The following is a 22,685-nucleotide window of genomic DNA, read 5'->3' on the forward strand; positions in this document are numbered from 1 at the left end:
ACTAGAGCAACTGTCCTATGGGGAGCGGTTAAGACGCTTAGGGCTGTTTAGCTTGGAAAGAAGGGGGCTAGGGGAAGACATGATAGAGGTCTATAAAATTATGCATGGTTTGGAGAGAGTGGACAGGGAGAAGTTTTTCTCCCTCTTCCATAATACTAGAACACGCGGTCATCTGCTAAAGCTGGAGGGTGAGAAATTCAAAACAGATACAAGAATTTTTTCACACAATGCATAGTTAAATTGTGGAACTCCCTGCCCCAGGATGTGGTGATGGCTGCCAGATTGGAGGGCTTTAAGAGGGGAGTGGACATATTCATGGAGGAGAGGGGTATTCATGGCTGTTAGTTAGAATGGATATTAGTCATGCTGCATACCTATTCTCTCTAGTATCAGAGGAGCATGCCTACTATTTTGGGTGCTTTGGATTACAGGCAGGATAAATGCTGCTGCAGTCGTCTTGTTTGTGGCTTCCTGGAGACACCTGGTTGGCCACTGTGTGAACAGACTGCTGGACTTGATCGGCCTTGGTCTGATCCAGCACGGCCTTTCTTATGTTCTTAACTCCCAGATCTCAGAATAGCAATCAAAACACCACCCGAGACGGCGGGCATTGTGGTCCCTATGACAAGAAAGATCTCGAAGAGGAGAGTTGGTATTCTGGATGGTCCGGATTGGAAGAGAGCGTCATTATCAGCTAAGAAAGCAAGCCACTTTAAACATTTAATATGGCCTAAACCTTCATTGCATCTGATGAAGTGGATTCCAGCCCACAAATGTTTGCGCTACAACAAACCTTTTAGTCTTTACAATGCCACAAGATGCCTTTCTATTTGAGGTCATGAAAATGTGACCCTAGCAAGTTTGAGATACTCTAGAGCAAAGCTTCTTAAAGTGTGGGTCGCGACCCCATATGGGGTCAAGTAACTGTATGTGGGGGTCGCGAAAAAACTGGCAACAGTAAAAGGTTTCCAAATTTCTTTATGACTTATTATCAGTAAATGTTTGATTTGTATATCTATTTTATATACTTATCTAGCCGGGGTCGCGTAAAAATTTCTTGGGCGAAAAGGGGTCGCGAGTGGAAAAAGTTTAAGAAGCCCTGCTCTAGAGGACAAAAGCTAGCCGACTTGGTGATGTAATCCAGATTAAAGCATGAACACAGTCCTTTCTGGCCATTACAATTTTGGCAAAAACCTCCCCATATTCTGCAACCCAAAGAAGAAGAAGAGTTGGTTTTTTATACCCCGATTTGCTCTACCTTTAAGGAGTTTCAAAGCGGCTTACAGTCGCCTTCCCTCCCCCTCCCCCACAACAGGCACCTTGTGAGGTAGGTGGGGCCGAGAGAGAGCTCAGCGAGAACTGTGACTAGCCCAAGGTCACCCAGCAGGCTTCATGTGGAGGAGTGGGGAAACCAACCCGATTCACCAGATTAGAGTCCGCTGCTCTTAACCATTACACCACACTGGCTCCAATTCTGTGATGCAAATAAATGATACACACAATGCATTATTGGAATAATGAATTCACTTGACCTCGTGTTTCTACATTAAGACGGCATTGTTTTGTTTCTCCTTCTAGCGGAGCATGGCTCTCTCCGTCTCTCCATCAGCTCCATTCATCCACTGAAACTCGCTGACGTAGGCAGCCAGGCAAGTTTCTGTGCCGAGAGCAGGGGCACCTACCTGCCTCCTAAATTCAAGCCCTTCGAGGACCCGCCTGCCCAGCTGACTGAGCCAAGCAACGGAGCTCAAGACATTAATTGCATCAGCACATAATGTGGTTAAGGCCTCGCATGATTTCTAAGCTCCTGGGCGTTATCTTAATTAGATGATCTTGGTAATCTGCGAGGCGGAGCGCGGTCCGGTTTGCGGTGTTGTTCTTGAAAGCAACCAGCGAGGCCACAGGGGAATACGAAGTTCTACAAATATATAACTGGAGATGGGGTAGGCGAGAGGTCCGGTCTTCAAGGAATTACGGTAAAACCGTACTGGGCCTACGATTAATCCTAGTACCCACCTGGAATTACAACCCAGTCTCACCTGTCAGTAAGTAAAAATTTCAACATTTCCCCATCTACGCTGGGCCGGGCAGCTGGTGCCCTATCTCTCCTGCCCTGATCAAGCCACGGTGATCCATGCGACGGTCCCCTCTAGGCAAGACTACTGTAACTCGCTATACATAGGGCTGCCCTTGAGACTGACCCGGCGGCTCCAGCTGGTACAGAATGCGGCGGCGAGACTCCTTACAGGGGTCTCGCCCCGAGAGCATATACAGGCATTGCTCCGCCAACTGCACTGGCTCCAGCTGGAGTATTGGACCAGGTTCAAGGTGCTGGTTTTGACCTTTAAAGCCTTACACAGCCTAGGACCTTTCTATCTATGGGACCGCCTCTCCTGGTATACCCCCCGAAGATCTTTACGGTCGTCAGATAACCATCTACTGGTGGTCCCCAGCCCTAAGAGTGTGTGGCTGTCCAAGACGAGAGCCAGGGCCTCCATGGCCAGAGCCATTCTGCCAGGCCTACGGTTGAGGTCTTTCACATCACCTACTTGCCTAGTCCCTTAAACTAGAGATGCCAGGGACTGAACCTGGGACCTTTTACATGCCAAGCAGATGCTTTGCCACTGAGCCATGGGCCTTCTCCATCAGAAGGCGAATCAGAAGTCCTGCTGGGCAACAGGCTCACCCGGCCCCGCCCGCTTTCTAAAAACACTTGTGGGTGCCAAGAAAGGTGCCAGCGCGTGCCATGGTGCCTGGCCTGAATTTCACTTGCTAGGCAGTCCCAGGAAAGCCGTTCTCTCTCGCCTTCAGCCCTCTTACCTATGATATTGGGGAGGGGGGTCTCATAACACTGGGCTATGTTACTTAATGGTCACTGATGGTTTGGGGGCGAGAAAGAGACGGCATTCTGGAGTTATCGCTCCCATTACAGCCAGGCGGGCATATTTGCTGCATCTCGTTTTGTTCCACTCTGTCGCTCCGGCAACGAGAAAGAGGCCGTCGGAACGGCTGCAGCGGGCCTGAGATGCGAATCCATCTCAGACTTTTCCCCAGCCTGTGATTATTCCCTTTTTTCAGCCGTTACTGCCGTTCCCTGACCGACTCACACTCGGCAGTGCCTAGCAACAGGTTCCGTAAATTTAAAAATAGCTGGAACGCTTCCCCCTGATTTTTTAGCCTGTTTCCAAGGAGAGACAATTCAACACAGATCAAAGGAAAGATGGCTGTCAGTTGAGCTACTTGGACTCTGTAAGCAACTGCATGAAAGTGTCCCTTTGCATAAAGCCCCTGTGACCTTATCTGATTCATATGTTAAGAGATCAGACCAAGGCGCAAGGGGTATGTCCACTGGTGATTAAGAGTCACGTTTCCCCCCCAAGAACAGATCCACCCTCAATCTTTGCTAGAAATTTGCTCTTTATCTCAGCAAAAACAGCTCTGCACGAAGCTTTTGCACTACATACCTGCAATGGACACCTGTCCAGCGACGTTATCTCATCCTCTCTGCAGGATAAGATAACCTCAGTAGGAGAGCAAGGGGGAAAGTCTCATGCAAAATACTTTAATTTGTTAAAGATCAATTGCTGCACTTCCTACACCAGGGCCCCCCAACCTTTTTGAGCCCACGGGCACATTTGGAATTGATCGCCATGGGTTAACTTCAGTCACACCGTGCAGATGCTTATGCTGTGGTGGCAGCGGCTGCTAAAGCAACATTTTAAAAAATCTGCACAGACAATCAAATCTCCAATAGTTAATCCGAAACCTTGCTGGGCAAAAGGCCCACCTGCCCCCGCCCACTTCCTAAAAACACTTGGCTGGTGCCAGAAAAGGTGTCAGCCATGGCACCCATCGGCCATGGGGGAGGGAATCATGCCCTCCCTTCTGGATGTGGCCCTCCTGCTTGGAACCAGCGTGGTGTAGTGGTTAAGAGCAGTGGTTTGGAGTGGTGGACTCTAATCTGGAGAACCTGGTTTGATTCCCCACTCCTCTGCATGAAGCCGGCTGGGTGACCTTGGGCTAGTCACAGCTCTCTTAGAGCCCTCTCAGCCCCACCTACCTCACAGGGTATCTGTTGTGGGGAGGGGAAGGGAAGGTGATTGTGGGGCTGTGGCTCAGTGGCACAGCATCTGCTTGGCATGCAGAAGGCTCCAGGTTTGATCCCTGGCATCGCCAGTTAAAGGGACCAGGCAAGTAGGTGATGTGAAAGACCTCTGCCTGAGACCCCGGAGAGCCGCTGCTGGTCAGAGTAGACAAGAGTGACACTGATGGACCAAGGGTCTGATTCAGTATAAGGCAGTTTCATTTGGCACCACATTAGGGAACCCTGGTCCCACACTACAAAACTGCATCCGGTCATTCCCCATCCATCCTCCCACCTACCTGCTTAGCAAGCTGGCATTTTTTCTGGGACTTGTAAAAGGTGAGGGTTTTAATTATTATCTATTTCTTCAAACATAAAGCACATTTCCATATTCCGGCTGTTGATTCCCAGACCCCGCCCTATTCGGCCAGACTGCGCTGACTGGTTACTCCTAATGCCTCGGAGTGGGTGCTTATTTCAGGAGAAATCTCAAATGGTTCCGCCGCATCAAACCAGAAAAAGGACCGTTTGAATGCCTGCTAAATAATCTCTCTCTGCAATATCATTTGACGCTTTAGAGAAGAAAATACCTTTTTCTCTTTTCCACACAGGCCCTAGTTACAAGGTCATGATAAATGGAATTAATGACTTAAAAATATGGCCATCTTTCCTCTTTCAGACAGCTTGCTGGAGGAGGAGAAAATTATATTTATTATACTTCATTCCTCTGTTTCTCCAAGGAGTTCAGGTTGTTCTGTGCACACTAATCTTTTGAGGCTGGCTCAAGGTCACCTGATGAGCTTTACAACTGAGCAGGAATCTGCACTCAGGGCTCCCGAGGCTAACTCTCTGTCCAAATGGCATGCTGGTTCACAGCTCGATCATCGGCAAACAACCCTCCCTTCTTAAATCCTCCATGCGTGTAAAATCCCAGCTGTATCTCTAATGGATGGAAGCATCTGCCTGGCGCTCTGCAAACAGATGGGCCAGTGATAGGCACCCTTGATATAGTAAGGAATCTTTCAAAATGCACCAACATTATCCCTCTTTTTAATAAAAGGAAAAAGAAAGAACCAGAAACAATAAGCCAGCATGGTGTAGTGGTTTAAGAGGGGTGGTTTGGAGCGATGGACTCAGATCTGGAGAACCAGGTTTGATTCCCTATCTTCCATATGAATGGCAGACACTAATCCGGTGAACCGGGTTGGTTTCCCCACTCCTACACACGAAGCTAGCTGGGTGACCTTGGGGTAGTCACAGCTCTGTTCGAACTCTCTCAGCCCCACCTACCTCACAGGGTGTCTGTTGTGGGGAGGGGAAGGGAAGGTGATTGTAAGCCAGTTTGATTCTTCCTTAAGTGGTAGAGAAAGTCGCCACATAAAAACCAACTCTTCTTCGTCTTCTAAAATCAGAATCTGAGCACAACAGAACCAATTTAGGAGACTAAAAGGGGAGTCACTACAAAAAAACCTGAATGTAACACAGAGAACAGACTTAAGCCTCGCGCCCCAAACTATGGGTACATATTTCCTTCAGGCGTGCGCGGAAGAGACAGGGCGGCCTCTCAGCGGACGCTGTCCTTGGGACAGGGCAGTGGCTGAGTGGCTGAGCATCTGCTTGGCATGCAGAAAGTCCCAGGTTCAATCCCCCGGCATCTCCAGTTAAAGGGACCAGGCAAGGAGGTGATGTGAAAGACCTCTGCCTGAGACCCTGGAGAGCCGCTGCCGGTCTGAGTGGACAATACTGACTTTGATGGACCAAGGGTCTGATTCAGTGGAAGGCAGCTTCATGTGTTCATGTGTATCGGTCATCCAACTAAGTTCAGTCACACTGATTTAAATCTGTCAGGCTTTTGAAATTGTATCTCCTCATCAGAACCAAGAACACCAACACATTGAGCAGATTCTGTTATTTAAGTGTGCCACTTATGTCAGACATGCATGATAAGAGACCCATCCAGCTGGGAGGCAGACAGAATCATAGAGTGGGAAGGGGCCATCCAGGCCATCTAGTCCAGCCCCCTGCTCAATGCAGGATCAGCCTAGAGCATCCCCGACAAGAGCTTGTCTAGTCTCTGCTTAAAGACTGCCCGTTAGGGGGAGCTCACCACCTCCCTAGGCAGCCGATTCCACTGTCCAACAACTCTTACTGTTAAAAAAAAATTTTTTCCCCTAATATCCAGCCGGTACCTTTCCTCCCATAATTTAAACCCATTATTGCAAGTTATGAAACCACCCAAAGAGATGAAGGCATCTTTCCAAAACAACAGCGGTCTGCAGAACAGACCGACTTACAAATTGCAATAAATGCAGGGCTGGGGCTCAGTTCCCAGAAGGGAGCCTCCAGTTTTTAAACTGCAGCCACTCAGATCTGAGATGATGCCGAAGTCACCAGATTGTTTAATCCCACGGATGTTTAACAGCAAAGGGGCATGCCCTGACCAGGGCCTTGGATGACACCTCAGAAGTCAAGGATGACATCAGTCGCCAAGGAAACAGCTTTTGACAGGTGCAAAGGAGACCTTCATTCCCCAGAATGCAACAAAGACCTCTTTAAGTGAAGACACCAGGGTCCTGGCAGTGAATGCAATGGAAAGGTGGCCCACGGCCAGCCGAAGGAGAGTCTGGGAAGGACAAAGGGAATCTATTCAGTTCTCCCACCTGACAAAGTCAGAGATTCCCAAGTGCCAACCACAGACTAACAGCAGCAGGATAACCGAGACTGAGAGCCAAATCCTCTTGAAGCCACAAGTGTATTCGGGCTTGAATGAATGCTGAAGCAAGATGGGGATTACTTTCCAGCCACGCGTTCTTCCGAGTATGTACATGTTGTGTTTATGTACCTCTTCATTCACCTTTGTGAAGCTTTCAAAATGCACCAACATTATCCCTTTGTGAATGAAAAGACATCATTTTATAAAAAAAGAAAGATTAGTACGTCTTTAGTCTGTGGAGTAGTAAGGATGTATTTTAAAATGTGGTGACAGAAGCTGCTTCAGGAGCAAACGTTAGGAAATGTGTACAAAAGAAACACAAACTCATTATTTTTGTACTGTTTCTAGGTGGTTCCCATCAAGATTTTTCAAGGCCCTGCTGAAATGTTTGATGTTTGAGGGCCATAACTACCAACTACGAATTCTACAGACTTAGTGGGAAGTGCCAATTGCTACAAGGCAGATGTCACATGCCTGTGAAAACAGTTCATTTTGGTAATGCATACAAGTGAAATAAGCAATTAGCTGCATCCTCTGGCTAAGGACATTTTCCCCATTTGACCTCCAGTGCCGAACTAGTTTCTCACTCCTGCTTCACTCAGTCCGTGACACGGTCCTTCTCCTGTACTAGCATGAGATAACTCACTTTCAGGCACCATGCAGGTGTCTGGGACTGCAACGGTTTCAAAACGAGGTGAGCTCATTAACAGCTGCTTTTAGAAGGTGCAGCAGTAGTATTCCTGACCCGGCTAGCCCGGGCTAGCCCAATCTCATCAGATCTCAGAAGCTAAGCAGGGTCAGCCCTGGCTCGTACTTGGAAGGGAGACCTCCAAGGAATAACAGGCGCCGAGACAGGCAATGGCAAACCACCTCTGAATGTCACTTGTCTTGAAAACCTCAAGGGGTTGCCATAAGTCAGCTGCAACCCGATGGCTCTTTCCACCATGACTAGCTGAAGGGGTCTGGCTAATGAACCAAAGCAGAGGATGCTAAATCCTCCTGGCTTTCCCTGCCAGTTGCAAGTGTAAGAACTGGAGCAAAGCGCCCATATGCAAAAAGGGTAGAAAAGAGCTAGAGTCCAGTAGCACCTTAAAGATTAACAAAAATTTCTGGCGGGGTATGAGCTTTTGTGAGCCATGGCTCACTTCTTCAGATACCTTCTCCAGCGTCATTGCTCTTTTCTACCGCTATTGACAGACAAACACGACTACCCATCATGATCTATGAAAAAGGGGTGATGGACGCGTCCCTTTCTGCTCTCACTTCTGATATAGAAACAAGGATGTTCTTGTCTGTTCTCTGAACGGCTGTTCTTGAAGGGAGTTCAGATGCTCGAGTTGGTCCAGAGTGCAGCAGCCAGGTTGCTGGGCAACGTGTTCCTCCAGTGCTGGAAGATCTTCCTGGCTGCTGGCCACAGAAGGGCCTGTTGCATCAGGCGAGGCACTGTCATTTAGCAGATCCACTGGAATCCAGCCCACGGATCTGAGTCCGAGCACTGTGCACTGGACCAAGAATTAAACTTAGATCCTGGAGATAAATCTTCGATCCCATCCCAACCGTGACCTCGGTGGGAGCACTTCCAGACATCCAACGACCTCTTCTGAACTCAGCACTTCTGTTGTGGGAATACTGGCTTTCCTGACACTCAAGACACCACCTGGGAAATCGGGGTACCAGGCTTCTAACCAGCTACTCACCTGGACACCTGTGACAAATGAAAAATAACCTCCGGGCAGGAAAGATGTACTGTGGTTGACTGTTGTCTGATTCTAAGCCACTGTTACCTAGTACGAGTATGTGCTAAGAAATAGGTTAGAATATTTTTTGTGGGCAAGTAACTGTGACTAAACTGAGGCTGTCGTACTTTGGTCTCATTATGAGAAGACAAGAGTCACTGGAAAAGACAATCATGCTAGGAAAATTGGGAGGCAGCAGGAAAAGAGGAAGACCCAACAAGAGATGGGTTGACTCTATAAAGGGAGCCTCGACCCTCAGTTAGCAAGATCTGAGCAAGGCTGTTAAAGATAGGACATTTTGGAGGTCACTGATTCATAGGGTCGCCATGAGTCAGAAGTGACTTGACGGCACTTAACACACACACATACACACAAGTAACTGTGAAGGACTCATTTGCCATGAAATGGTAAATTCATCTGTATGGTTGGTGGAAATATCTTGCAAAGGCTTAAATGTTATTGGCACATGATTTGACTGGTGCCCTTAGACAAACTATTTTAATCTTATGAAGCCCAATTCCATGCATCTTTACTGGGGAGAAAATATTCCATGACAATAATTATCATTAATAATAATAAATAGTCCTGACCGTTGACCCCAGGGGGTCCTTTAAGTGGAAAGTGTATTCCGTTGAACTCTCTGTTGGATGGTAAAAAAAAAAAAAGAAAGACGAAACAACAACCTGCCAACCTGGCCAGGAAGGTGGGTAAGGAGTTGTGCAGACTTTCTCAAGTTAAACCAACTTTAACCTGGCTTAGGTCAGGGACGAGGGCAGGACACAAAACAGACAGACAAACAGACAGATGGATTTCTGCAAGGCACAAACTCAGGGTATTTGAAATGGTAGCCAGCATTGGAGCTTAAAGGGGGGAGGGGGCCTTTAAAGAAATACAGAGAAAGCAAAACTTTCCCTTGCGAATCCAGAAAGCTCTAGGTTTTCCTTATGCATCTCCGGTTCGTGTCGCTGGTTATGCTCAGAAAGGAACTGTGTTTGCAATTGTGAGAGAGGGCAAGAAACACTGAAGAGATAACGGCCCTGAGCAACAACCGCTGCAGACAACCGCCGTGAACAGCAAGTAGCGCGCTGTGACCTCCACCCCTAGACGGAGAGGGAAACTACAGCTAACCCAGAGCATCTTGCCCGAACCTCACACCGGCCTCCCGTCTTCTCAGCTTACAGCAGCAGGAAACCCGTCCCCGGTGACACACTTCGGCTGCCCTATCGCAGATGGCATTTCTTGGTAGAGCAAAACAGCACATGCAACCGACTGGGTGGATTTTGCTTCGCTGCTTAGAAAACAGTTTGGAGATCTCCCCCCCACCACCACCAAATGGTGTCAGCCAGCAGATTTTAAAGAATTGACTTGCCTCCTTCAGACCAAAAATGCAAACAGAAGCATTCAAAATGGTTTTTACCTCGGCGTACCGATTTCTGATTTTTTTCCAACTGCTTAGAACTGGGGGAGGGGTGGATAGGGTTGCCAACCTCCAGGTAGTAGCTGGAGACCTCCTGCTATCACAACCGATCTCCAGCCGATAGAGATCAGTTCCCCTGGAGAAAAGGGCCGCTTTGGCAATTGGACTCTATGGCATTGGAGTCCCTCCCCTCCCCAAACCTTGCCCTCCTCAGGCTCCACCCCAAAAACCTCCCACCGGTAGCAAAGAGGGACCGGGCAACCCGAGAGATGCAGGAGACAAGAAATTACACTCGAACGGCTTCTCAAGGACTCCGCGGGCCCATAAAACAGACCGGCAGCATCTCCGGCATCCTCCGAAACGCTTTCTAACCCTGGCAAGTCCACAAAGCAGAGTTTCCCCCCTGGCACCGCAGCGCTTCTATTGCTGCCTAGCTGGTACAGCTGAGGTCGTGCCAGCACGGTCACCGGGTTGCACAAACCGAGGGACTCGCTGCAGCCAACTCTCCCGAACTAAGGGTAATCCGCAAAGCCCCAGTAAAGATGCCCGAGCGCTCCCGCTTCGGTCCCCCCCCAAACCTCCCTCTGAATCCTGCCTCTCAGAGGACTTTGCGGGAGAAGGGGTTGCAAAGGACCGTGCATTTACCTCTGAGAAGCCCTCGTGCAGTATGTCCGACAAACTTCCCCGGGCCAAACAGGCAAGCATTCTTCAAAAGCCCACGGCACGGGGTGGGGGCTCAGTCCCCGGAGCAGGCAGTCCCAATCCTCCAGCCTGGGGCACGGCCTCCCCGCCCCACATCCCCTTCCTTCTCCTCCTGCTAAAGACAAAGGCTCAGAGCTCACGGAAGACCTCATGCACAGTCCCATACGTCCCGCCCGTGACTGCACACAGGATACTTGAGCCAAAGTCAAGACTCGCACTGGGCATGCTCGGAAAGGAGCCACGGGGGCGGGGGGGGGGCAGCCAGCCAGATGTCGCGCTGCATCGTTCCTATAGAAACCCCTCCACTCGCCCGGTGCAGCAGGCCTAGGAACCGGTCAGGGAAAACATCTGAAACCTATTTCCAGAGCCGGCCGGCCGGGCCCCTCCGTCTCACACACAGCAGGCTGTGTGCCGAGTTACAGGAAAGCGGGGTGGGGGGAGAAGGTGCCAGACCTGCCTCTGCTGGGAAGAGGAAGAAAACCCAGGCTGGAAATGGCAAACTAACTTTGAAACTCTGGAGAGAAACTTTACAGGAAACGGACAGGCGGCTCCAAAGCGGATGCGACAGGCTGGATCCTACCTGATGCACTTTATAGATAAAAGGAAGTGTTTCTTCACACAACGCATGGTTAAATTGTGGAACTCCCTGCCCCAGGGTGTGGGGATGGCTGCCAATTTGGAAGGCTTTAAGAGGGGAGTGGGCATGTTCATGGAGGAAAGGGGTATTCATGGCTACTAGTGAAAATGAATATTATTCGTGGTGCATGCCTATTCTCTCCAGGATCAGAGGAGCATGCCTATCATCTTAGGTGCTGTGGAACACAGGCAGGATGCTGCTATAAATCAAAGGGACAATGCGGAATTTGTGGGAGAATGGGAGGCATGGATAACATGTTGCGAAAATGAATTAAATTTGGTAAATATTAAAGGATATGTATTGATCTAATTCGAATGTTTATAGATCAATGGTAACGGTTTATTTTTACTACTAAGATTCTCAGTGAAATTAAAATACAAAGAACCATGACGAATTAGATAGTAAATGCAAAGGGGAGTATTAGAATCTTAAATGGACAGAGGAGGAGGGAGGGGAAGTTACAGAAAGTATTATAAACATATGAGAAATGTTTGTTTTTTTTATATTAAGACAAATGATGATGAAATTAACTGTAATATTATTAAAAATAATTAAAAAATTCAAAAAGGATGCTGCTGCTGCAGTCATCTTGTCTCCATCAACGTCCCCTGTGAAGTTTGTCCCTCCTTATCTAATCTCTTCTGTGTATCTTTCCAGCAGGTAACACACTGCCTTCTCTCAAGATTTTTAAGAACAGGCTGAATTCCTAAAATTGTAACTGTACATGCACTACATCTCACGTAAAAAAGAGATTGGGGGTGTGTTTGCAAAGGAGTATGGGCGAATTTGAAATTGCAGAAGCTATACAAAGGGTCTGAAACATCTTCCTCTCCCCAACCCTCTCAAAGCATCTAGAAGACATTAGCTGGATTTGTAGATCCTGGGTTTTGTTTGGGGGTGTGTGTTTGTTTTTAAAGATTAAATCGAGACTCTGATAATCAAGAAGGAAAATACTCATGGCTGGGCCAAGGGATTATGCACACAGACTAACCGCAGGAAACAATTGAGTGCAATGCTAATTTGGGTTCCAAAAGGGGGAAAAACAGCAGAGCAAGATGTATTTAGGGGCAGACACCATAAAAATGAGCTGCAGCCGACCAAACGTTTTTCCTACTGGGGGTGTGACTTCCATCTCCCACCCCCTCCCGGAAAAATATAACAGGGACTGTCGCAGCACTGCTCCGACAACTGACAGAACCAGATGTCGGTTATGCAAGAACAGCCCTGGGACTGCTCCATCCCCACACTATTGAAATCGCTAGATAATAATTTCATGATGTGAACTTGGCCGCAGGCTCTTACACAAAGCGAGACACTTAAAACAAAGCCTTTCCCTGCCAATCCTATGAGCCGTTACTTAGAAGCAAGTCCCACAGAGTACGACGGTACTTCCAAATAAATGTATATCCCTTGGTGTTAGAAGGAACTGGGGCAAAAGCCAGTGTGCACATGGGACCATTGCTGCTTCCTCTTGTGTCCTGAACCAGTGTGTGGGGACCCCTGAGCTAGAGGATGGTGGTGCTAGATCACTACTATGTGACTGCGCTATAGCTGTCTAGCTAATTTATGAAACGAGCCCGAAAAGCCCTCTAGTACCGAACAAAGAGGGTCGTGGGCGGGATGAAGCAACGAAAATGCAAGGGAAATTGCCACGGGGATGCTCCGCTGCCAACGCAAACGTCTCTGCATTAACACGGGGGACAAGAGCTACACAGAGAATCATGCCCTGCGGGAGCAGTCCAAGACATTCAAGTTTTGCTGGAAATTTGGATTTTTAAAAAATGAGCTAGCATCAGGTAAGGGATGAGGGTAAAGGCAGAGCATGTTAGCATGTGGGGAAAGAATATGGAAAAGTCTGATGGCTACATGGAGGGAGACCCCATGAAGCTGCCTCATACTGAATCAGACCCTCGGTCCATCAAGGTCAGTATCGTCTACTCAGACCGGCAGCAGCTCTCCAGGGTCTCAGGCAGAGGTCTTTCACATCACCTACTTGCCTGGTCCCTTTTACTGAAGATGCTGGGGATTGAACCTGGGACCTTCTGCATGCCAAGCAGACGCTCTACCACTGAGCCACGGCCCCTCCCCAAACTAGCTATGGTGGGGAAATCCCACAAGTCAACCACTAGCTGTTCTGTCTCTTTCAGCAAAAACTGCAAATTTAAAAACAATTCTTCTGCCACCGTAAGGTCAAGGGATTTCACTCCCCCCAAAACAGAAGTTGGAATCCACTTCTGGATTCTAAATTATGGACTGCATAAAATGACATGAAGAACATGCATAATTCCCATTACGACGGGCCAAGTTCAGACTGGCCAAGATTCTGTATTACATTCTTTCAAAGGGAAACAAAAAGGCATGAAGGGAATTCTGTGTCGCCTTGATAAGAAAAATCCTCAAGTTCAATCTGATTATTATTTGAACATTTGAGGTCTAACCGTCCCCCATCCCCACACACGACTGCTGCCTCAGCGCCCACGGGATTAGGATGTATCTGCAACCGTTTTTCCAGTAATAATCACGAGCTCAGTAACCTCAAGAGACAAGCAGGGCGATTGCAAACTCTGCGCAGCTACGAGTCTTTGATGCTATTTCCCACCCCACCCCCCAAATACCAAATCCAGATTGCATCGCAAAAGACCCGCTTACTCTGGTTTAATGCAGATACCCAAAGAAATGATCCAGGCATTCATAAGGCAGCATGTCAAAGTTGCGCTTCTGTAGCATCAACAACGGAGTATAATAACATACAATGTGCTTAGTCCAAATCAAAACATCTTGGCACAAAGCACTGATAAATCATCTGTGTAAAGAGGCAACAGATGTTTCTTAAGTGGCCCCCAGCTCAGTTTGCCATTTTGAAATGCTCCGTTTCCCCCTAAATTGTGCAGTGCAGAAATGGACATTTTCAGCACAGAGGGGCTGCTGGGAAAACTGCCCCAGCCCGGCATCAATATTACAGGGGGGGGGAAAGGAAATTAATCCTCCGCCGTAAAAACAAGAGAATCCTTCTGAATAACGTTTCCAGCAATATGGCAGAGGAGGGGCACACAGCCCTTAATCCCTTCAATGCACCGCTTAGATTACGAACGCCAACATGGGCAGGTTAAGCAACATCTTTGATCAGACCAACATCTGGTGTGGGGGGGTGAGCTTTAGATAAGCACACATGCAGCTCTTTTCAGGTCTGCCCAACTCCATGCTGAAGGCACAAAGCAAATTTCACCCAAGTTTCCACAGGAGAACTAGAATCAGTTATCAAGTGACTGTTTTATTCATCTCTTATGTAAATGTTGTAAGCAGCCCTGAGACCGCCCCTGCTGGGAAAGGGCAGGGTATAAATACAGAAGAAGAAGGAGGAGGAGGAGGAGGGTTGGTTTTTATATGCCGACTTTCTCTACCACTTAAGGAAGAATCAAACAGGCTTACAATCACTTTCCCTTCCCCTCCTCACAACAGACACCCTGTGAGGTCGGTGAGGCTGAGAGAGCTCTAAGAGAGCTGTGACTAGCCCAAGGTCACCCAGCTGGCTTCATGTGTAGGGGTGGGGAAACAAATCCAGTTCACCAGATAAGCCGCCGCTCCTGTGGAGGAGTGTACTCCAGTACTCCAGATCAGGCTCCACCGCTCCAAACCACTTCTCTTAACCACTACACCACGCTCGCTCCACATGTTCCACATGTGTTCATGTGAGTCCCTGCAGAGCACCAGCACCATCCTCACTGGGTTGCCCCAAGCGGTCACTTGGGGGGGGCATGGCCAGAGTTCTGGCCTGGAAAGCAGGTACTCCGCCACCGAGCTCGGTGCCCCCTCCATACACACACACAGCCCTCTTCCTGCAGTCCCTATGGTTCAAACAGCGCGCCAAATCCTCGATGTTCAAAGCGCTGCGGATGCACCCCAACCGAGGAGAGGAAACGTGGAGCTGCCAGCTGCTTCGGAGAGCTTATCCTGCCGCTAAGTTACAGCGGACAAAGAGACCTTTCATTCGGCTCTAGAAGTCATAATAAATGAGATCACGGGAAAGGGACTTCTCCGGCCTGTCTGGGATGCAGATTTGCTGTTGGAAGAAGTGGAATTGGGGGGTGGGGTGGGGGGATAATAAAATCATCTAAAGCACAAACACTAATCCCCAGTTCCACGTTGGGGGCCCCATCTGGCTCCGCTGCCTGTCAAAGCCTTACAAGAGAGGAGCCGGAGTGGGCGCTGCCCTGGCATAAGGCCATGCTCTTGCCATTTCACAGGGAAACCCAAAGGCACCACTGCAGAGCAATGGCGGGCGCAACAAGAGGAGTGACACTATTAATCCTCACAGCCCTTTGTCTGCTAGCACAAGACCCTGGTTCATCCCACTGAGGTTATGGCACAGAGGGTGGAGCTGCTGGAATGGTGCGCCAGTCGCAGAGAGCAAGAGGTTAGCCGAATAAAACGCCACATGCATACAAGCTGGCCTCGGTCAACTTCCTCACTAAGCATTAGCGATGACCCATCTGGCCTTGTGCTGCTATGGCGCTAGGTCTTCCGAGAATGGGAGAAAGGAAAACCAGAAGGATGCTGCGGCCAGGGTCATAAGAACATAAGAAAGGCCCTGCTGGATCAGACCAAGGCCCATCAAGTCCAGCAGTCTGTTCACACCGTGGCCAACCAGGTGCCTCTAGGAAGCCCACAAACAAGATGACTGCATCAGCATTGTCCTGCCTGTGTTCCACCGCACCTCATATAATAGGCATGCTCCTCTGATCCGGGAGAGAATAGGTATGCACCATGACTAGTATTCATTTTGACTAGTAGCCATGGATAGCCCTCTCCTCCATGAACATGTCCACCACCTCTCAAAGCCTTCCAAGTTGGCAGCCATCACCACATCCTAGGGCAGGGAATTCCACAATTTAGCTATGCGTCACGTGAAGAAATACATCCTTTTATCTGTTTTGACTCTCTCACCCTCCAGCTTCAGCAGATGACCCCGCATTCTAGTATTATGAGAGAGGGAGAAAAGCTTCTCCCTGAGCCCACCACGCATAATTGTATAGACCTCTATCATGTCTCCCCTTGATCACCTTCTTTCCAAGCTAAACAGGGCCAAGTGTTTTAATTGCTCCTCTTAGGGCAGTTGCTCTAGTCCCCTGATCATTTTGGTTGCTCTTTTCTGCACCTTCTCAAGCTCTGCAATATCCTTTTTTAGGTGGGGTGACCAGAACTGTACACAGTATTCCAAGTGTCTATTGATGTCTGAGAAAGGCACCCTCCATTAGAAGGAACAGGACCTCCGATCATTTTCCGCAGCCTTATAGTGAGGGAGAAAACACATAAAGCAACCAATGGATTTGGGGTATAATGCTGTAACGTATGCCCGGCCTCAGCAACAGGAGAATCAGGCTTCATGTAGTCATAACCCCTGTGGTGGGAACGTAGCAGAGATGATCCGGCATTCCGCTAAGCCAATGAAACACTGCAAATCTCCTGAAAGATAACTAAAACATAAGCGCTTTGGGGTGCTTTAGTAACGCCTGGATTTGAAGCCTGAAAAGCATAATTTCTCCCATCCATCTGTACATCAGCATCTCTGATACAGATAAGTAAACCAAATGATATATTCTCTGGAGCCGGTGGCCTCCTTGCCCCTCTTTGTACAGCTGAAAGGCTCTAACAGCTCTTCGAGCGTGCAATGGAATAACACAGAGGGTGGTGTCAATACTGCTAAAAAAATAAGATATAGTAGTTCTAGGTCAGGGACTTGCAGGATCAAACTATGGAAAGGGGCCACTTGGGAGTTTACGTATGTATGTATGTATTTATTATTTCCACTTATTACTCCACTCTCCCCGGCCAAAAACCGGATTCAAGAGTGGCTTACAAGAATATAAAAATCCTATTAATCAGTAAAAGCATTAAAACATTTAAAATAGCCCTATAAAATCATATAAGTTCCTCCAGAGTGTAAAACACAAAACATAAGCTTCAACTAGGCGAGCAGATAGAATAAATACCAGATTGAACAGGGGAAGCTATTACCACAGTGGTGGTTAGGGAGGCCAGCATTTATATTCAGGGAGCCGTAGCTGGCCTCAGCCATAGCCTGGCAGAATAGCTCCGTTTTACAGGCCCTGCAGAACTCTTTGAGGTCCTGGTCTCACTAGAGAGGCTATTCCACCAGGCAGGGGCCAGGGCAGAAAAAGCCCTAGCCATGGTCGAGGCCAGCCAGAGACTCCTCGGGCCGGGGACCACCAGAAGATTGGTATTAGCTGAACGGAGAGCGGTCCCGCAGATAATGGTTGGTAAAGGTGTCCTTTAAATATCGAAGCAGCTGCACGGCTGTTCTCCCACCTCCACATTTATTGCAGATTTCAGCTTTTCCAAATTCAAGACCACCTATCTGACTTCAGGCCCCTTGTACAGCACCACGGGCGACAGGGCTCCCTGCCCCACTAGCTACGAAGCCAGATTCTAAATATTCACCTGAATCCACTCATGCAAAAAACGTTCATTACAAGACCTGCTGCTTTAAAGCTGCCACAGGTGAATACAAATGAAGGTTTTAACGGGGCTTGTTTTGGCCACCTGTGTCCGAATGTCCAACTGGTTGAGGATGGTGACCTCTGGCGGCTGATTGTGGCAAAATCCATGCACCCTGCAGCAAAGAGCTTCTTTGCACCAATCAGGGCCCTGCCCAGGGAAAATCGTTGCAAGCTGTTTGAAATGCAGCGTTATTTCTATTCCATGTCTGGCCCTTGCAGTAAGGATGAGTGGGCGGACTAAAGCAGAAACCCAGCAGCAGGACGTAGAATAAATAATTTAACCTAGAAGTGATTTCTACCAAAATGCTCAGGAATCCAACATTATTTTTGTTTCCCTATGAAGAGAATCTACTGTAACTGAATGTACTAAGATATCAAACTGAACTGCTCTGTAAAAAAAATGCCAAGGATGTGGTCCTCTTCCCACTGCAGCAATTGTAAAACCTTGCAATTATCAAAACAGAGATAGGAAATATTCAGCACACACACACTTCATTTAAACTATCCATTCAAACCATAGATTAACACGCTCCGTGCCGAACTGTCCTTGATAACTGCTTGAAAACTGCAGTTGGTGGAAATCCACTCGCAGGGGTCCTTACTGGGACGCACCCCTGCAACCACATAAAGCCAATGCTACATAGAGCCAGCAGGGTGTAGTGGTTAAGAGTAGTGGACTCTAATCTGCAGAACTGGGTTTGATTCCCCCACTCCTCCACATGAGCAGCGGACTCTAATCTGGTGAACCAGTTTTGATTCCCCGCTCCTCCACATAAAGCCTGCTGGGTGACCTCGGGCCAGTCACAGTTCTCTTAGAGCTCTCTCAGCCTTACTCACCTCACAAGGTGTCAATTGTGGGGAGAGGAAGGGAAGGCGATTGTAAACGGGTTTGATGCCCCTTAAAAGGTACAGAAAGTTGGCATACAAAAACAAACCTTCTTCTTCTATTCCAAATGCCCAGGCTTCCTTTCGATTCCCAGCTCAATTCAAGGTGCTAGTTTTGACCTTTCAAGCCCTAAAAGACTTGGCTTCAGGTTGTCCAAAGGACCGCCTCCACCTGTGACAACCTGTTATGGGCACCAGCAGTAGCTGAAGTCAGGTTTTCTGGGATCCATGAGAGGGCTTTTGCTACCACTGGCTCTCAGACTATGGAACTCTCTGCCCCAGAGGCCATCCCTACAGGGCTTCCAGATGAAACAACAAGCTTCTTTTTTCTAGAAGGCCGTTCAAAAGGACCAAAGAGGAACGGTGCTTGCCCTCTGGCTGCTTGTCATTTTTGACACTGTGTTTGTTTTGATTGCTTTTAATAACCGGGTTGGAACTGTTTTATCTGATTTTGGCTTGTAAGTCTGTGGAGGGAAAGACAGTTGATAAATAGTCTAAAATAAATCAACCAACCACGGATGAAGGCCATGGTTGCATCTTCAAAGATTCCTGATAAAAAATGTGGACCTTTCATTAAGGCAAACCAAAAATGCATAAACTGTGCAGATGATGCAAACAAACTGAGAGGGGACACAGGAGGTGATCTTTTCAAGCTTCTCCCTGCACACCCTGTGAAAAACGGATCCAGCAAAAATCTGACTAGCTGGATCAGACCAGCACTATCTAATTCTGCGACCTGCTAGATGCCCTCAAGTACTCACAAAAGGCAGGAGGTCATCTCCAGTTTATGCCCAGTATTTGGAACGGGAGTCCCAAGCCTCAGTCGCTGCATAATAGTCACTGGCGAGTTATCAGTGGAATTCCCTCCCCAGGGAGATTCATCTGTCTCCCTGTATTGGTGTCTTCCACCAGTGGGTGAAGCTTTCTGTTTCGTATGGCATACCCTGCCAGAAATTTTGTTAGTCTTTAAGGTGCTACTGGACTCTTGCTCTTTTCGATCCACAATAACTGCTACTGGACCTCCTCCCTGGTTCTGGTGTTGTTCGTTTATGAGTTTTTATGGAATTACTGTATACTTTTAAATGTTGCTTTTTTTCACTGCTCAAACATTTTCATGGTTGCCGCCTTGGGGACCCCGATCGGGAGAAAAGACAGCATAAAAATGTTTTAAATGAATAAATAAATAAACATCCTGTATAATCAACAATAAGCTCCAATGCAATGTTCAAAATCAATCACCCTCATCTGATAGTGAATGTTGCTCTGTCAGCATTTATTTTAAGAAATAAACGTATTTTGTGGCCACGTGTTAAGAAAAATGCGGAAGGAGTCATCTTCATTTGCAGCCTTGAATTTTGTTATGCTCTATCTAAGGACTGAACCTTTTTTTAACTATGGCTTTTAATGATACTTCCTTCTAACTATAATTCTGGATTTTGTATTTCTGTATGTTCAGTTATCTCTGTATTACCAAGCTTATTGAATTTATTTGGCTCATGACCCGTAAGGTCCGCGAGCATAAAGAACAGAACTAAAGGAACGGACTGAAAAACCAGGCATGACTTAAAGGGAACAGGTGTCCATGCAAAGCACGGCTTTAAAAAACAAAGAGAGGAAACAAGGGACCCTCAACAAAAATGTCTGGTTGCTCCCCAGAACTGCCAGATTATTACACATTCATCCTACCTCTGAGTCTCTGCTGCTCCATTTGAGGTGGTTGGGTCATTTTAGCAGGTTGTTGGGACATCGGCTCTTGACTGATTTTACAGAGAAGGATTACATGTAAACTTCCTTGAAAGCCTTATTATGATATGCAGGATATAACTTTTTAAACCACTAAAATTAGATTCTATTGGGCCCATTTCTGATTGAGAATTTTAAATTTCTTTGTTTAAGAAAAATAAACGGTAAAAGCCTAATGAAAGGCAATGAAAATACAGCGGAATAAATATTACAAGCATATTAAAAAAAATCTAATGCACAGCTTTTTACCTCATGCTCACACTATCACACATTTTAGATATGACACAGAGTAGATTGTCCCAAGTGACTGACAAGCAGAACCATTTTTGCGGAATTAATTCACAGATAAGGCCATTTTCTACTTCTATCTACCGTACTATTTTCCCAAAGAGAAGGCAAAGGAGGGAGGCAACTAAGGCAAGAATAATCCGGACCCCTCGAATGGTTCCTGCCTTAATTTTCTAATTAGCCATGAAGAATGGTTAGGACACTCACTGAATTTTCAGCTGGCTTTAATGGATTACAAGGCACCACTTCTGCCGGGGTCCCCATGCCAGCCCTTAGGAAGCAGGATCCGACAGGTAGAAAGCTCTCCACCCGAACACGGCAGCGGGGAAGAGGCAGCAACCCCACAGCAACCAACTACCGTTCATCTTAGTTCTTTGGAAGAGATGCCTTCTTACGTCACCTGCAGGGAAGGACAGAGAAACAAGGGAGACCACAAATGCAGCAAAATTATTGTTATGACCCAGAGTTTGGGTGGGGGCTGTGGCTCAGCAGTCCAGCACATTTTTGGTTAAAACAGACCTCACCCCCACCCCCCTCCCTTTAGATGGGAGCAGTGGACTCATATAAAAATAAACGTGGGTTTCCCACCTCCCTGACCGCTTCAGCAGAACATCAGAGGCGTGAGTCTGGATCAGACCAGAGGTCATTTTAGTTCAGCATCTGATTTACCATGCGGATAACCAGCTGTCATGGACGGCAAACCGACGGCACGGAGGCCAAGACCTTCCCCTGATGTTGCTGCTAGCACAGATATTCAGAGGTCGACTGCCTCTTGACATGGAGGATCCTTTTACTCACCTTTGATCCAAATCCCCTTTTGATCCCCAATCCCCCACCACCACTGTTGATATATTTTTGTTTCGACTTTATGTATATCTTTTTTAAAAAGTTTTTTCTTTGTTTTTTCTTGGTATTTTTTTTTAAAGGAAATTCTTAAAAACCAAAAACTTTTCAAAAAAAGGATGGAATAAAATTTAGTCTTTCCAGCACCCACAAGACTCCTAATTATTTTCGCTTCCACAGACAAACACGGCTACTCCGCTGGAAAGAGCCTTGTGCCACCATGAAGGCTAACGAAGTATTTGTTCTTAATGTTCCCCTGATGAGATACAACTTCTCTCTGGAGAAATCACGCACACAAGGCAAGGCAGGGCTTCCACTTGCTGATCCCTACCCACACTTTAAATTTCCTGAAAAGTTACAAGCTTGCAATATCAGATAGATGGATAGATGGAGGGAGGGAGGGAGGGAGGGAGGGATGGTGTAGCAGTTAAAATGTCCTAGCAGACTTGGGTTCGAATCCCCACTCTACCACAGAAGCTTGCTGGGAGTGTCGCACAAGCCTCTGGGAGACCCAGGTTCGAATCTCCGCTCTACCATGGAAGCTTGCCCGGTGACCATCTCTCCCAGTCCCTCTCGTGCAGCCTCACCTACCTCACAGGGTTGTTGTGAGGATACACTGGAGAGGAGGCGAACTAATGCAAGCCATTGGGGAGAAAGGCGGGGAATGCCTCCCGGGGATGCCTCCTGGGGAAGAAGCCCAGAGAGCAACCTGCATCTCCAAAAGGACTTCCTGCACATTTGGGGCTTCCTTTTTTGGGTGCGCACTTGTTCTTTGCAGGATCGCGTCACAAACACACACACACACACCCAATGCACGCACGCACACACACAATGCACGCACACACACACCCAATGCACGCATGCACACACACACCCAATGCATGCACACACACCCAATGCACGCACACACCCAATGCATGCACACACACCCAATGCACGCACACACACACACACACACCCAATGTACGCACGCACACACACAATGCACGCACACACACATCCAATGCACACTCACCCAATGCACGCACACACACACACCCAATGCACGCACACACACACACCCAATACACACACCCCCCCAATGCACGCACACACACACCCAATGCACGCACGCACACA

Source organism: Euleptes europaea, chromosome 14 (genome assembly GCF_029931775.1).
Source record: "Euleptes europaea isolate rEulEur1 chromosome 14, rEulEur1.hap1, whole genome shotgun sequence".
Classification (NCBI taxonomy): domain Eukaryota; kingdom Metazoa; phylum Chordata; class Lepidosauria; order Squamata; family Sphaerodactylidae; genus Euleptes; species Euleptes europaea.